Source organism: Carcharodon carcharias, chromosome 15 (genome assembly GCF_017639515.1).
Source record: "Carcharodon carcharias isolate sCarCar2 chromosome 15, sCarCar2.pri, whole genome shotgun sequence".
Taxonomy (NCBI): domain Eukaryota; kingdom Metazoa; phylum Chordata; class Chondrichthyes; order Lamniformes; family Lamnidae; genus Carcharodon; species Carcharodon carcharias.
In genome coordinates, this window is record NC_054481.1 from 48,509,585 (window position 1) to 48,525,329 (window position 15,745).

Sequence of the window (15,745 nt, forward strand, 5' to 3'; positions counted from 1 at the left end):
CTTATCCTTCTCCACTCTGTAATCTGTATTTGTGTGTGCTTGAATTTTGAATGTGTGTGTTTGTTTGTGTGTGTGTGTCTGTGTGCGGAAGTCAGTGCGTGTTATATTATTTTACTTAGATTGGTTTAAGTATAATAAAGTTAACCTCTTTCTTTGTTAAACTCAAGAAAACCTGTCCTATTGGCTCTTTCATGATTGCAGTGCGGAAACCATTAAGAACTCACTGAATTGTTAAGTATAACGTTTTCAAACAAAAAAAAACCTGTTGCAGTCAAATTAGGAGAGGGAAAAGAGGGGATCCATTCAACCCTTCCCCACCTGGTGATCACAACTCCTATTATCATTTCATTGAAGTGCAGGGGCATTTTTCCTGGTGTCAGGGCCAACATTTATCTTTCAATTAACACCAAAAGCACATAATTTATTTCATGCTACCTGATTATTATCACATTGCTGTCTGTGGGAGTTTGCATTACGCAAATTGGCTGCTGTCTTTCCTACATTACAGCAGTGAAAATGCTTCAAATGTTCTTCATTGCCTGTAAGCTTTGGGGTGACCTGAGGTGATCTGCAAGCCACTACATAAATAAAAGTTCTCTCTTTCTTTATTTCAACATAAAGTAATATGAACTTCTTTTACTAAATTTGTTTGTCTGCTCCCATATCTCATCTTGGTTGTGTGTTTATCTTAGAAAAGCTTCCACAATGTAGATCATTTTGGTTTGTTTTGTACAATTATGGAATGATATAGCCTTTTACTATGCTATTTCCAAGTTCAGGTGATTAATATATATCAAAAAAACCGTAGTCCCAATACTGACCTCTGGAGGACACCACAGCATATTTCTCTCCACATTTAAAACAATTTAAAACAACCATTCATCACAATCACTGCTTTCTGTCTCTTAGCCAATTTTATATTCATGCGCCTCTACCCCTTTAAGCTTACGGGTTTCAGTTTTACTTACGAGTATATTAAGTGCTCCTTTATCAAGTAATATAGACATGACATGACTGGGCCATTCTGTGACATGTAAAAATGTTACAGAATAAGAAGGGACAGCCAAAGAGTGAGGATACTCATTGACAATCCTCAGAGTAACAGCAGACCCAGGTGAGTAAAACCTCAGTACACTGCAGGTTATATTAAGTTAACAAGGAATTGGATTATTATTGCGTCGGTGAGGACATTGACCTTTGGTAAAATATATGAATAAACTGCTGGGGATCAATCAGAAATGCAATATTTTATGCAAATGGTGTAGGTATCTATTGAATTAAGCTCCCTAACAGGACATAATAGAATAAATGAGATCTTCAGATTATTTTGCGATTTACTGTGTTGCTTGATTAAGTTTTTGTGTGGTTAAATGAAGGAGATCATATTTATTAAGCCAAATTGGACAATAGGGAGGATCAGTTCATTTTCAACATATTAGCCATTGTATTTGCATCTGAGTAAAACAGATTGAACAACAAATCACCATTTTAAGCCAAATCCATTCAAACAACGACAACTTTCTTTTATAGAGCACCTCTAATGTAGTAAAACATCCCAAAGCACTTCATGGCAGTGTAATTAGACAAAATTGACACTGAGCCTCACTTATGTCAATGGTTTTGCGAGTATTGTTAACCTGGACCCTTTATACATATAGTTGCATGAGTGATGAACTTGCAAGTAATGTGCTTTGGCATTGTACAATAAGCTGACAAGTTCCTGTACTCATGGATTCCCTACTGTACAGTCACATCTCTCTGTTGTAGCCTAAAGTTAGGCAATGAATAATGGCTTCACAAATCACATTGAATACTGAGACTTGGCACAATCACAACAGTATAAGCATGTACAGGCACTTGCCTTGTATGTCCAGAACGCAAGTATAATATGGAAGCTCTAAATCACTTGTATTGTGGGCTACTTTAGTGTAGGGTATATACAATCTTCATGGGATTTGGGTTCAAATCTCACCATGGCAGCTGGTGGAATTTAAATTCAATTAACAACTCCGGAATTGAAAGATAGTCTCAGTAATGATGACCATGAAACCATTGTTGATTGTCGTAAAAATCCATCTGGTTCGCTAATGCCCCTTTAGAGAAGGAAATCTTCCATCCTGGTCTGGCCTACATGTGACTCCAGTCACACAACAATGTGCTTGACTCTTAACTGCCCTCTGAAAGAGCCTAGCAAGCCATTCAATTGCATTAAGGAGTGAAAGTGGATGGACCACACGGCATCGACCTAGGCACTGGAAACGACAATGGCACACCTAGACCTGTTGACCCTGCAAAGTCCTCCCTTACTAACAAACTGCTAAAATTGGGAAAGCTGTCCCACACACAAGTTAAGCAACAGCCTGACATAGTAATACTCATGCAATCATACCTCACAGACAATGTCCCAGACACCACCATCACCAAACCTGTCTTGTCCCACTGCCACGACAGACCCACCAGAGGTGATGGCACAGTAGTGTACAGTAATATACCCCCTCCCAGCTGTTGAATCAGTACACCTCCATTGTTGAATGCTACTTGGAGAAAGCACTGAGGGAGGCAAGGGCACGAAATGTACTCTGGGTAACTTCAATGTCCATCACAAAGTGTGGCCCAGTAGCACCACTACAGACTGAGACAAAGTGACCCAACAACCAAAGGATTAGGTCTAAACTCTATCGTCATGCCACATCCAGCCATGGATGGTGGTGAACAATTAAACAACTAACTGGAGGAGGAGGAGGAGGCTCCACAAATCCCCTTAGTGATGGGGGAGACCAACATACTCAGCGCAAAAGATAAGGCTGAAGCATTTGTTATCATCTTCAGCCAGAAGTGCCAAGTGGATGATCCATCTCGGCCTCCTCTTGCGGTCCCCAGCATCACAGATACCAGTCTTCAGCCAATTTGAGTCACTCCATGTGATATCAAGAAATAACTGAAAGCACTGGATACTGTAAAGGCTATGGGCCCTGACAACATTCTGGCAATAGTATTGAAGACTTGTGTTCCAGAACTAGGCACGGCCCAAGCCAAGCTGTTCCAGCAGATCTACAACATTGGCATCTTCCCAGGTATGTCCTGTACACAAAGAGCAGGGCAAATCCAACCCAGCTAATTACTGCCCCTTCAGTTTACTTTCAGCAAAGGAATGGAAGGGCTAGTCGACTGTGCTATCAAGCAGCATCTACTCAGCAATAACCTGCCCACCATCTTCCGCTGCTTCATCAATGACCTTACATCCATTAAAAGGTCAGAAGTGTTGATGTTTACTGATGATTGCACAATGTTCAGCACCTTAGATACTGAAGCAGTCAGTATACATATGCAGCAAGACCTGGAGAACATTCAGGCTTGGACTAACAAGTGGCAAGTAACATTCGCGCCACACAAGTGCCAGGCAATGGCCATCTCCAACAAGAGAGTCTGTAACAGCAACGCTTGGCCACACCTTGCCCCCTTCACATGCAACGTCCCCCATAGGACTGTTTTCATCTGTCACCTAGACAAGATGGAAGGGTGAGCTGTTCCATTTAGGATAAAGCCTCACCCAGGAGGGAAAAACAGTTTGGACAAGTACTCTTATTTCCCAATTTTTACTGGCATTCTATTTTAAGCTATACAAGGCCAGATCACATCAGTATTCCTATTTCCCAGTTTTTACTCTTTTTTTACCTCCTCGGCAATTTATTTTAATCCTCACTTGCATCAAGTGTATTAACCTTGGTCCTTCTGAAACCACTCAGCCTTGTGATGTATGGCATATTGAAACTGCAGGACAAAACTCAGGGATCTGCATCACAAGTGCCTCTGCTCTAAAAATAAATGGTGGCACTTTGCAGAAGGCTGCGGTGGTTGACAAGCTGAAGTCTGCTTGTACATCTATCCTGAGGTTTGTACTGATTTTAGAATCATGGAAAGGAATTGTACATGTAGTAATTATAGTTTTGATAAATGCAGGATTGTAGCTTTTAAGAATAACCTGATGTTGTAAAATCACATGATCTGTGTAAACCAATGAGTGAGAAGTGCGGGGAACTTCTAGGGGAGAGTTCTTTAGTTGTAGAGATGGATGCACACATGTGGTTGCTGCTGTTGCCTTGTAAATAAAGTTCAATGTTTCCACCAAGAAAAGTTGCCTGGAAAATTAACCCTATAACAAACTGGCGATGAGGGTAAATCAGGTCAAGTGCTATCCCTTGCCCAGTGATTATGATTACCTAAGATAATCAAAAAGAAAGGGAGATATACTCATCTGAGATGCCACAGTTTTGCAGAATCAATCCCTTTGAGCCAGCCACAGACAACTGGTCTCAATGTATAGAACATCTTATGCTCAACCTTCAAGCCAATGAAATCATGGGGGAGGAAAGGAGGAGAGCGATTCTCTTGAGTACGTGTGGGAGCAAAACCTACAGTTTAATTTAAAGCTTGACGGCCCCCAGTGGCCCTGATTTGAAGACCTTCAGTGAATTAGTAGACCTTTTTAAGGGACATTTCCAACCCAAGCCCTCACAATGCGGAGGTTCAGCTTCAATTCATAGAATAGAGCCTCGGGAGAGACCATTGCTACCTATGTGGTGAAATTAAAACAACAAATGGAATATTGTGACTTCGGTGAAACTCTGAATGATATGCTCAGGGATTATTTGGTCTGTGGTGTGCAAGAGGATGCTATTCAGTGAATATTGCTGGCTGAAGTAGATATTGATTTTAAGAAAGTGTTAGAAATAGCGCTTGTGATGGAAAGTGCTATAAGGGATCCACAAGCACTTCAAGGTGCTCAAAATGGCACCAATTGCCTAGTTGGGCAGGAACAGTCAGCCAAAAGTGGCATGAAAAGCTGGGAAACAGCCCCCACTAACCAAGAATTTAGAGGAAGCAGCTTAGCAGCAAAGTGGAAAACTAATTTTTATCGATGTGGAAACAATCATATTCCTAATGATTGGCAATTTAAAGAAATGGAGTGTTATTTTTGTCACAAGAGTGGACACATATTGAAACATTGCAAAGTGAGATTAAAACAGAATGCCAGGCAACAAAGTAATTCCAATGAAGCATATAATGTGGAAGAGCCAGAAACAACCAATTCTGACATTTATTCCTTTTTCAACATGATGGTTGGGAAGACAGAGCCAATTACTGTCACATTGCAAGTGAATGGTAAACCCTTAAAAATGGAAGTAGACACAAGTGCTTCTACCACTGTATTAAGAGGACACACTTTCAGGTATTTAAATAAAGGTGCTCAACAATTAAATTTGGAACAAACTTCCGCCAAGTTGAAAACGTACATAGGTGAAGAAATCCAGCTACAAGGTATCACCAGAGTACCTGTTTATTATAGACACCAAACAGCACAACTACAGTGATGGTTGGGGTGGAGCGTGTTGCATGCAGCAGTCCCCTACAACCGGAGAATGTGTAGGTTCACGGACTCCCAGGACACCTGCCCTTTTTGTGGTCTTGTGGAGTCCATGGACCATATTTATACAGGGTGTGGTAGGCTGCACTCCCTTTTTAGTTACTTAAAAAACCTTTTATTACTGTTTTGTTTGCACTTCAGCCCCACGCTCCTGATCTATGGACACCCAGTGCGGAGGGGGGCCGGGAAGGAGGAAGACCTCCTTGTGAACCTGCTCCTGGGCCTGGCCAAGTTGGCTATTAACAAGTCCAGGCAGCGGGTGATCGAGGGAGTCATCCCACCCAACTGTTTGTCCCTCTTTCGCGGCTACGTTCGTGGCTGGATGTTCCTGGAGAGGGAGATTGTGGTGTCTGCTGGCACTCTCGAGGCCTTCCATGCTCGGTGGGCATTGCGGGGACTGGGGTGTTTTATCGACTCTTTTAATCCCATTTTGGTTTAATGTTTGTAAGTTTCCTTTAAACTTTGTCCTGGGTTTTACAGCTGACCTGAATTAGGGGCTGTGCTTGCTTTATCCCTTATTTTGTTAATTTAGTTTAATTGTTTAACTCCAAAAGAGTTACAGTGATGGTGGTAGAAAGCAGAGGACCAAGCCTTCTAGGTCAAAATTGGTTGAGGGAAGTTAATCTTGATTGGCCAGTGAGATTTCAAAAGGGAGCAGGAAGAGTTCCTGAGTTGGAAAAGGAACAAAGCAACATACTTCAGAAAGAACCTGGAGAGTCCAAGGATAGCAACAGGATGAAAAAGGAGTGTGTAGCCATTCAGCAACCTGAAGAAATGAAGACTGTCTTAAACATCGACATGGAAAGACAGCAGAAGAAACTCAAGCAGACTCTGCTGAATGACAGAATTCAAGGTGAAATGAGTGAGCTTTGCAAAGAAAAGGAAAACCTGTTGAAAGACCTTCACACGCTACAAGAATCCCTGAGGTCAAATTTTGTGTCTCTGGAAAATTATGAAGAGAAACAGGAAGAATTTAACATCACTCTGAACAAACTGAAGAACCAGGTTGGCAGAGAAAATGCAGCAATGTTCAAGGTTCTAGGAGGAAGCCAACAGATGCAAGAAAGAGACAGAAGAGCTGAAGAATCAGCTGAATGAAGCTAAAGAGACTTTGAAAGCAAAAGTCGTAGAACTTTCCAAGATGCGAGTAGATAATGAAGTCATTGGTAGCTCAACTACTGAACTAAGACAAATTGAGATTTCACACCTGAGAAAATCCTGGCTGACAATGAAGTCAAAATGAAGGTTGAGACTAAATTCCATGATAGAACGAAGAAGACACTAGGAAGAGGATGTAGAATTACTGATGAGATACCATCTTCAAACAAGACTAAGCTCAGTTTTTTAAGACTTCCCAGTTTTGAGGGGAAGGTGGAGAAAAGTCAAGGGAATCAAAAAGTGAATAATGATTGTCGTGAGCAACAGTTTACTGTTGGAGAAACAGCACATGTAAGGAATTACGGTGGTGGACTGGAGTAGCTACCTGATAAAGTAAGCTCTGTGACTGGATCATTGTTGTACTACATGGAAGTGGAGGGCCGGATCACCCGCAAGCATATGGATCATTTAAGAAGACAGGAGATACCCCAACAAAATGATGTTCCACCTGCAACCATTGCTGAAACTATACTTCTGTTGAAGTTGCTCAACCAAGGATAGACATGCCCAATGTCTCTGTCAGAGTGGCAGACAGTGAACTGCCTGTGCCTAATGAGGTACCTGATGTTAATGTGGTTCCAGAGAACGTTGTTCCTGTCAAAGAATCAGAAGTTTTAGAGCTACGATGTTCCACATAGATCAGGGAACCACTTGAAAGATTGAACTTGTAATTTCATGACCTGTGTAAATAGTGTAATGTTAAGAGATAAATATCCTTGTAAATACAAAATGTACAGAAAAGTTAAAAGGGGAGGAATGTAGTAATGGTGGTTTTGATAAATGCAGAACGGTAGCTTTAAGAACAATCCAGTGATGTAAGATCACATGATATGTGTAAACAAATGAGTGAGCAGTGTGAGGAACATCTAGGGAAGAGTTCTTCTTTAGTTATAGAGTTAGATGCGTACATGTAGTTGCTGTTGCTGTCTTGTAAATAAAGTTCAATGTTTCCACCAAGAAAAGTTGCCTGGAAAATCAACTCTATAACAGCAGAGAAGGAGGCCATGCAGGGAATGGTAGCAGAATGGCAATGTTACTGGAGTAGCTGTTCACAATGGGCAAGGTAAGACTGTACCCAACCAGCCTATGCTTGCTAAAACTCAAAACACAGTATCCAACATTAGATGTGATTCTGCAACTGGACAACATTTGCTAAATAATCCCCAGTGTGCTAATAATTGTGCTGACAACCAATTTAAGATCATCTGTTGGCTCGCAGTGTTGCGCATTTATGTGCACTGGAAGCTATGTATGTTAATATACAGGACACAGTTCTTTGCAGACAGAAATAACATGTACACACATTGTGCTTGTTTCAGCTAAACAAAATAAGTGACAACCATTTGCTGGTTCATTTCCAGGGTAATGCCTTGACCAATCAGTATCAAGCTGCCTGGTTTAAACGTCAAACAATGTTTGACAGTTAACTGTCAGTCACCATCAACTGATGCATTCTCCATGGCAACATCTCTACCAATCAGAGTCCACTTGCCAACCAATCAACACTCTCATCGCATACAGTATAAATAAGTTGTTTCCCCTGACATCGGTATTTCCTTGTGAATTGCCCTGATGAGTGCAAGACAAAAAGCTTTGACAAAAAAAGTCTCTTTTTTCAGCAATACTCAAGCTATTGGAGTCGTTACCTGCAGGTCCAGACTAATGCTCAGGAGGCATGGGTTCAATCCCACTACAGCAGCTGGAGGAATTTAAATTCAATTAATTAATAAATCTGGAATAATGATGTTCCTCAATGAAGTTAATGCAGATTGTAAAATCCCTGGATGTACAATGTTGAAATGAATGATTCTCACCTCAGCCATGATAATTAATGTTATGAACAACTTTTTTTGTGACCTGTTTTATGGTCAGGACATGACAGTCACCTTGGGGATTGAAGAGGGCCAATGGAGCTGTGGATTTTCACTCCAGAAAGTAGTGACTTGTCCCTAGAGGGCTTTTTAAAATATTATTTTTATTTAGCTTGGCTGTCCTTTGTGCCACCCTTGCCAGCTACACTTCTGTTAGCGTCGGAAGGTGATAATTATTTGGGACATAAAGCTGTTTTGACATGGAGGAATACAATGGAGATAGATTTCTTCTAGAAAATAACATTTAGGGATACGGTATATGAGTAAATTGACACAGGATATGTCTAAGTGTAGCATGCTTAGGGGGAAAGATGGGCTTTGGATTCATGGTTCTCAAAGCTCTCCATGACTGAGAAATATCCTCATTAAATGTCTGGACCTGTTATAGGCTAACTGATAGGATTGATGGCTAAATTTAGTCAACAACTCCATTATTGTTACATTATGTGACTACCCAGAGTGGTAGAGATAAAGGACATGGCTTTTGGTCTTTTATCATCTAGCAATTCTTAGAATAGTATAATGGCAAATCCACTGGGTGCTTCACTGTCTGTGATCATGATGGACAAGGCCACTGGTTCTTTACTTCATGTGTCAGGAATGTTCATATATTTTGTACACTTATCCTGCCATTGATTCATTAACTTTCCAAAGACTTACATAATAATTGCTGAAAACAATTGAGTTACAATGTCTTCTTCTTCTACTTATTCCATTTAATTTATTTATTTTCTTTTTCTTTCTGTCTCTTTTCTCTCTCTCTCTCTCTCTCTCATAGTCTGCTACCTTTCTTTCCCTCTCTTTTCTGTCCCTGATTTGACTCTAAGTCACCCTATTTTCTTCTCTGTCATTAACGCTGTTTTCTTATTATCCTTTTCTGTTATTGGTCAGGGAGATGAACCATTGGGAGTGATGTTCCCAGATGTAATGTTGACATTGCTGCTCTGTTATTGGATTGATGTTCCAGCAGTTTGCAGCAAGAAATATAGGTCGACATCAACAGTGAATGTAAAACTTTCGTTAACGTTGCTTATCACCAAAACTGCCAATGCAGCAATGGTTGGACCAGAGTTTTTAGTGATCTGTCAGGTTGTTTATGCTGGCTAAAGGAAACAAAATATCACTAGCACATAATGATTAAGCTTCTCAATCATGCTGCCAGCTCACTGTAAATAGAGCTAGCACATGCATGATGTGCTGAATTGCCCCCTTCTGTGCTATATTGTTCTATTCCATTCTATGTATTGATGTAAATATATTATCAGGAAAGGTTAGAAGGACTTCACTTGTGATGGGCTTATGAGTGTGCATGTACTCAACTGGAAAATTAAAGAAAAAACTCTCACTTATACGGTGCATTTCACAATATCAGGATAACAAAATATTTTGCAACCAATGGAGTACTTTTTGAAGGGTTCAGAATCCAGGTGGGGTTTGCCTGTTACCCTAAGAATGCTACTGTAGACGTTATTCATGAAAACCACTCTTGTTTATTTACAGATCCATAAACATCTCAGTACTCTGCATGAGGCTGTACTTCTGATCCCCATCAGATCTCAGTCTCTTAGTCATGTGATATTGCATCATAGTTACCTCAGTAGTTACATCAGCATCAGGTGCTCCTGACGTTAATCCTTTACTCTACCGTTGTAACGTAAGAAACTCAGCAGTCAATTTGGGCATTGAGAGACAGAATTTGTTGAATGCATTACCCAATGGTATGTTGTAAGAATCCCAGCACATGATAAGTTATTCCATTTTAACAGATTGGGAAAAACCACGGCACATGAGTTTAAACTAAGTATGGAAGAGTAGCAATAGGCAGAATATTGGCCAATTCTTCTTTACCCAGATAATTATGAGCTTCTGGAATGTGCTGCTGGCTGATCCAGTGGGTACTGACTCTTCATCTTCAAGATGGAGTTGGACCAGTTTCTGACTGGGGCAGAGACCACATCAGACAGAAAGTAAGTGCCTTTATAGGTAACACCTGGACCAGGTAATCTCCTGGAGTGGCTCCAGTCACTCTAGGTCTAGGGGGTCAGAGAGGAATTTTATTTCCTTTATAAACCCTGGACTTTTTCTCTGGTGAGAGCTGGTGCAGGAAGTGGAGTGAGGGGGGGTGGTGGGGGGAGGAAGAAGTCATGATCCAGTTATCATGCTGAATGGGCCAGGCTTAATGGACCAGCTAGACTTTTGCTGCTCTTCAATTGTGTATGTTCGCATGGCTCCACACTGTTTGTGTTGACTTTATTGATATGGAATAATTAAAATAAATATTATCACTTCAACAAAAGTACAGAGGAATAAGCAATCACAGTATCACCCCACTTCTCGTGGTGGAGCTGTGGCTACCCTGCCTGCTCTTAGTGTTCTGCCTCCTTCCCTCTAGCATGAGCTCTCTCTTTCTCCTAGTTAATACCTAGGCTGTGCCATGTGTCCTTTATGGCTTCACTATCACAAACTTCTTGCATTGTCATTTCACTCAATTATGACAAGAAAACCCACTTCATTATTATTCGTACTTTCATGAGGATTGCCTACAGCTTTTAATTTCACCATCTTTCCTGCTTCCTTTGATCAGTCATCCTCACATTCTGATTAAATAGTCAGTAGCCCACACAATGTGATCAAACAGGTAGTGGTTTAGTAATTTGTATTTTTCATGTTGTAGCACCTAAAATGTGTTAACCCCATGCTTGATCAAATCTAGTTCTTTCTACAATGTATTTTTGCCATCTACCCTTTTTGCTTATAGAGCCTAGTGACAGGGAAACGCACATGCAAAACCATGTCAAGTTATTCTGAGCACAGTCAAACAACTCAAATTATGATTGCTGATAACTCTCCTGTTGGTTACACGATTAAGAAGACGTACTCAAGCTCATCTTAGATGCATATGGAAGAGAAATTGGTGCTGCCCACACCTGCTTTCGAGCCCTACAACCCTCTGAGCTCTCTGTGCTCCTCCAATTCTGAACTCTTGCACAGCCCCAATTTTCATTGCTACACCATTGACAGCTATACATTTGGTTTATTTGGCCTTACACTCGGAAATTTTCTCCCTAAACTTTTCCATCCCTGCAACTCCCTCCTTTATAATCTCTTCATAACCTGCCACTTTGTCCAAGCTATCATCTGCTCTAATATCTCCTTATGTGGCTTGATGCCAAATTTTGTTCAATAAAGCTCTTGTAAAGCACCTTGGGATGTTTTATTATGCTAAAGATGCTATTTAAATGCAAGTTGTTGTTGTTGCTTTAAAAGGGCTAAGTTTGGGGCTTGATGTCCAACATCTAAGCTGTGCCTAACGTAGTGACACTGCCATGTTGTTAATGATATCTTTCCAGGTGCCCTTTGCAGTTGCCCTCTGACATTAGACCACTGACATTTACAAATTAGGGAACTAATGTCTGCCTGAGAACTTTGGACAGCTCTCGTCTGTCTGGTGCGGAGCAGGCACCAGGCCTATTTCGCTCAGGATTTCCAGTTTTACTTGAGGCTTACCCAATGCTCCTTGAAGGGCAGGCCTTCACTAGTGTCCCCTCCTTCCATTGCCTTTCCTGCTCCAGTTTTTATTTGAGTGCTGCTAGCAGTGACATGGGGCCTCTCTTTGTTCGCTGGTGACTGTGAGCTGCCTCTGGAGTTGTGACAGGTGCCAGCAGCTTGCAGTGTTTTTTTAAAAAATGTCCATGGGGCCTCATTTTGGCTGAGCTTCAGGCCTCCAGTTTCTGACACCGCACATATATGCCAACCAGTCTTCACTTGAAAAACAGGTCAAGACCAGTCTCTACAGCAATGGCCTTCATTTGACCCATAATTATCTCCATTGGTGAACCATATCAATGCCTCCATTTAACATTAATGATTTACTTCAAAACTAATCCATCCATTTGGTATTCTCTTAGTTGCCTGTTGATTAATATTTGATTCTTTCTATAGTGGAAACAATTCTAAATTTGATTTACAAATTCAGTAAACACTATTGTCTTCCCTTTCTGTCAAGCCATCTAACCAACTACAACAGCAATTTACATTTATATGGCATCCTTAACGTAGTAAACATCCCAAGGTGCTAATGTATTCCTTTGAACATCACCCCTCTGATTTTGGAGTAAGTGCAGATTCATGAGAATGGCATTGGGGTTAAAAGGGTTAAAAGTATGAGGATCAGTTGCAAAGGCTTGTATTTCTTTGAGTATAGGAGATATAAGTGTGGTCTAATTCAGGTGTTTAAGATGATTAAGGGAGTTGATAGGGTAGATAGAACGTAATTATTTCCACTGGTGCAAGAGTCCAGAACAAGGCAGTATAATCTTAAATTTAAAATTTGGTCATTCAGGGTTGGTGTCAGGAAGCATTTCTTCACATAAAGGATAGTGAAAGTGTGGCACTCTCTCCCCTAAAAAACTGTTAAGGGTGGGAGGGTCAATTGGAAATTTCAAAACTGAGATTGAGAGATGTTTATTAGGCATGTATAGTAAAGAATATAGATGCAAGTCAGGGGCTGAAACTGCTTGAAGAAGAGTGGAAAACAAGTTGGAAGCTGCTGAAATGGCTCAACAGGTTAAAGAGTATGCCTCAGGATTCTCGGATGCCATGCTGGAGACCTTGGTGCATGAGGCGGACAGGGGGAGAGGGACTCTCTTCCCTCAGGTGGCCAGAAGGCTCTCCAGCCATGTTTTCAGAAGGCAGTGAGAGCAGGTGGGTGTGATAGTCAATGCCACCAGTCTAGCCCCGAGGGTCTGGATGTGGTGTCACAAGAGGTTTAATGAATTCAAGCTGTCACTTGATCAAAGTCAGTCAATGTATCCTCACTACCAACTGCATCACTAGCTTTACACACTGCTCCAGTCACCAACATCTCTTTCAATTATCTACCAACAATCTCCATCAACCATGGCTCCTGTCTCACATTTATATGCTTTGCCCCACCATCATACACTTAATAACTGCTGGAAGCCATACACTCTCATCTCACAACATGCACATATTGCCAGCTATCATGCTGGCCCAGCCAGCGACACTTGCATCCCATAAAAGAGTAAACAAAAAAACACATTGGGCAGAATTTTACGAGTCGGTGAGTGGGGGTGGGGCCTGCTCGCCATCGCATAAAACAACCCGCGGTGATGTCGGGGGAAACTCCTGACATCACCACACCCCATTTAAATTTTCAGGAAGGCGGGAGAGCAGCAAAATCAGATGTGTGCCCGCCGACCTGTCAATGGCCAATTGAGGCCATTGACAGGGACAATTAATTAATTAAAGGACCTGCCCGTCCAACCTTAAGGTTGGCGGGCAGGCCAGGAGCCCCGGCGGGAACTAGAAAAAACATGAAACCTCATCCACGGGCGGGATGAGGTTTCATGTAGGCTTTAAAAAATTTTAATAAAGATTTTATAAAAATTATGGACATGTTCCAACTCATTTGACATTGTCACATGAGGGGACATGTAAGGGAAAGTTTTTTTTCTATTTTTGCCTTTTTTACATGTACAGCCGATCTCCCTGAGACAGCACTTAGCCTCAGGGAGATGAGTGTGCTCTTTCAATCGCATGCGCAAAAGAGTGCATGGCGCTTCTGTGCGGATGTCATGCTGGGCGGGCCTTAATTGACCCACCCACATAAAAAGGCGGTGCGCCTCTGACCGGGGGCGCCGGTTGGAAATGCGCCCATACGCGGCCACCCATCAACAACCCCCCCAACCGGGGCAAAATTCAACCTGTTATCTAGAGTGACAAATTGTCCAAACTGACAGGTCAGTCATCAAATCAGCTTTATCTACTGGCCAACATCACAACCTGCTTACTCCCCAAACAGCACCTGCACTAATGCCCTCAGCGAGGTGGTGTTTGGCACATACCGTGCTGGAAGTGGACAGAAGAGGTATGGACTCTATTTTTCTGTTACACCAGCATCCATAATGCTGAAACCACCTGTACCATAGAGCTAAACTTTGAGACCAAAGTATTTGGGGAACCAAATCGCAATACAGGATTCAGCTAAATGAAAATAATGGAAAGCTAAAAAGGGCAGAAAACATAATACTAATGAATAAGTGTGTAGGTGTTCATTTTCTCACTGCACACTGGGTACCTAAAGTTTCCATGGTGATGATTGATCGCGGCAAGATCTCTGGTCCTTAGCATCATAGGTAAGCATCCCATTAGAAAATTCAGTGCTAACTCATGATCAAGATGATCATTATATCACTCCCAACTGTATACTTGAAGATACAATCATTAAGCAGAGAACAATTTGGTGATAAACAATGTCAGTTCATTTTCTTAAAATAACATCACTAGCTTGCCATACAAAAGCCAAATTCCTGGTACAGGTAAGGAACTTACACCCTCCAAAAGGCTAGATCAGTTGAACATTTTAAAATTGAGAATCAGAACTCTGATGAAAGGTCTTTGATCTGAAATGTTATATGAACACACAAATTAGGAGCAGCAGTGGGCAACTCAGTCTCTCGAGTCTTCTCTGCCATTCAATATGATCACGGCTGGTCTGATTGTAACCTCCCACCTATACTTGATAACCTTTCAGCGCCTTGTTTATCAAGAATCTATCTACCTCCTCCCTCAAAGACTTTGGGCTGAATCTCCAGCTTGGCGAGCGGGGGCGGGGCCTGCTTGCCAAGGCGCAAAATGACACACGGTGACGTCAGGTGTGCATCCTGACATCACGGCGCGTCATTCACACTTTCATTTCGGCGGGCGCACACCCAAGTCGGCTGCGCGTCCGCCGAACTGTCAAAGGCCTATTAAGGCCATTTAACTCAATTAAAATACTTAACAGAGCTCCGGTCCAACCTTAAGGTTGGCGGGCAGGCGAAGAGCCCAGGCAGCCTTTGCATTTTTCATGGAACCTCATCCATGGGTGGGATGAGGTTTCATGAAGGTTTTTAAATTTTGATAAAAAGTTTTATTGAAATTAATACACATGTATGTCCCAGCTTATGTGACAGTTTCACATGAGGGGACATGTCATAAAAATTTTCTCGCCACTTTATTAAACTTTTTGGACTTAAAACTATTCTCCCTGAGGCGCCTCTGTGCCTCAGGGAGATTTCTGCACTCTTTTGTGAGCATTCTCCTGGGTGCGCGTCACGCATTAATTGGTTCTTAATTGGCCCGCCCACGTAAAATGGTGGCATGGACCCGATCGGGGGCAGCGATTGGGTCCGTGCCCGGTCCCGCTCTGTCCGCCTGACAGGCTGAAAATTCTGCCCTCTGCTTCCACTACCTTATGAGGAAGGGAGTTCCAAAGACTCACTACCCT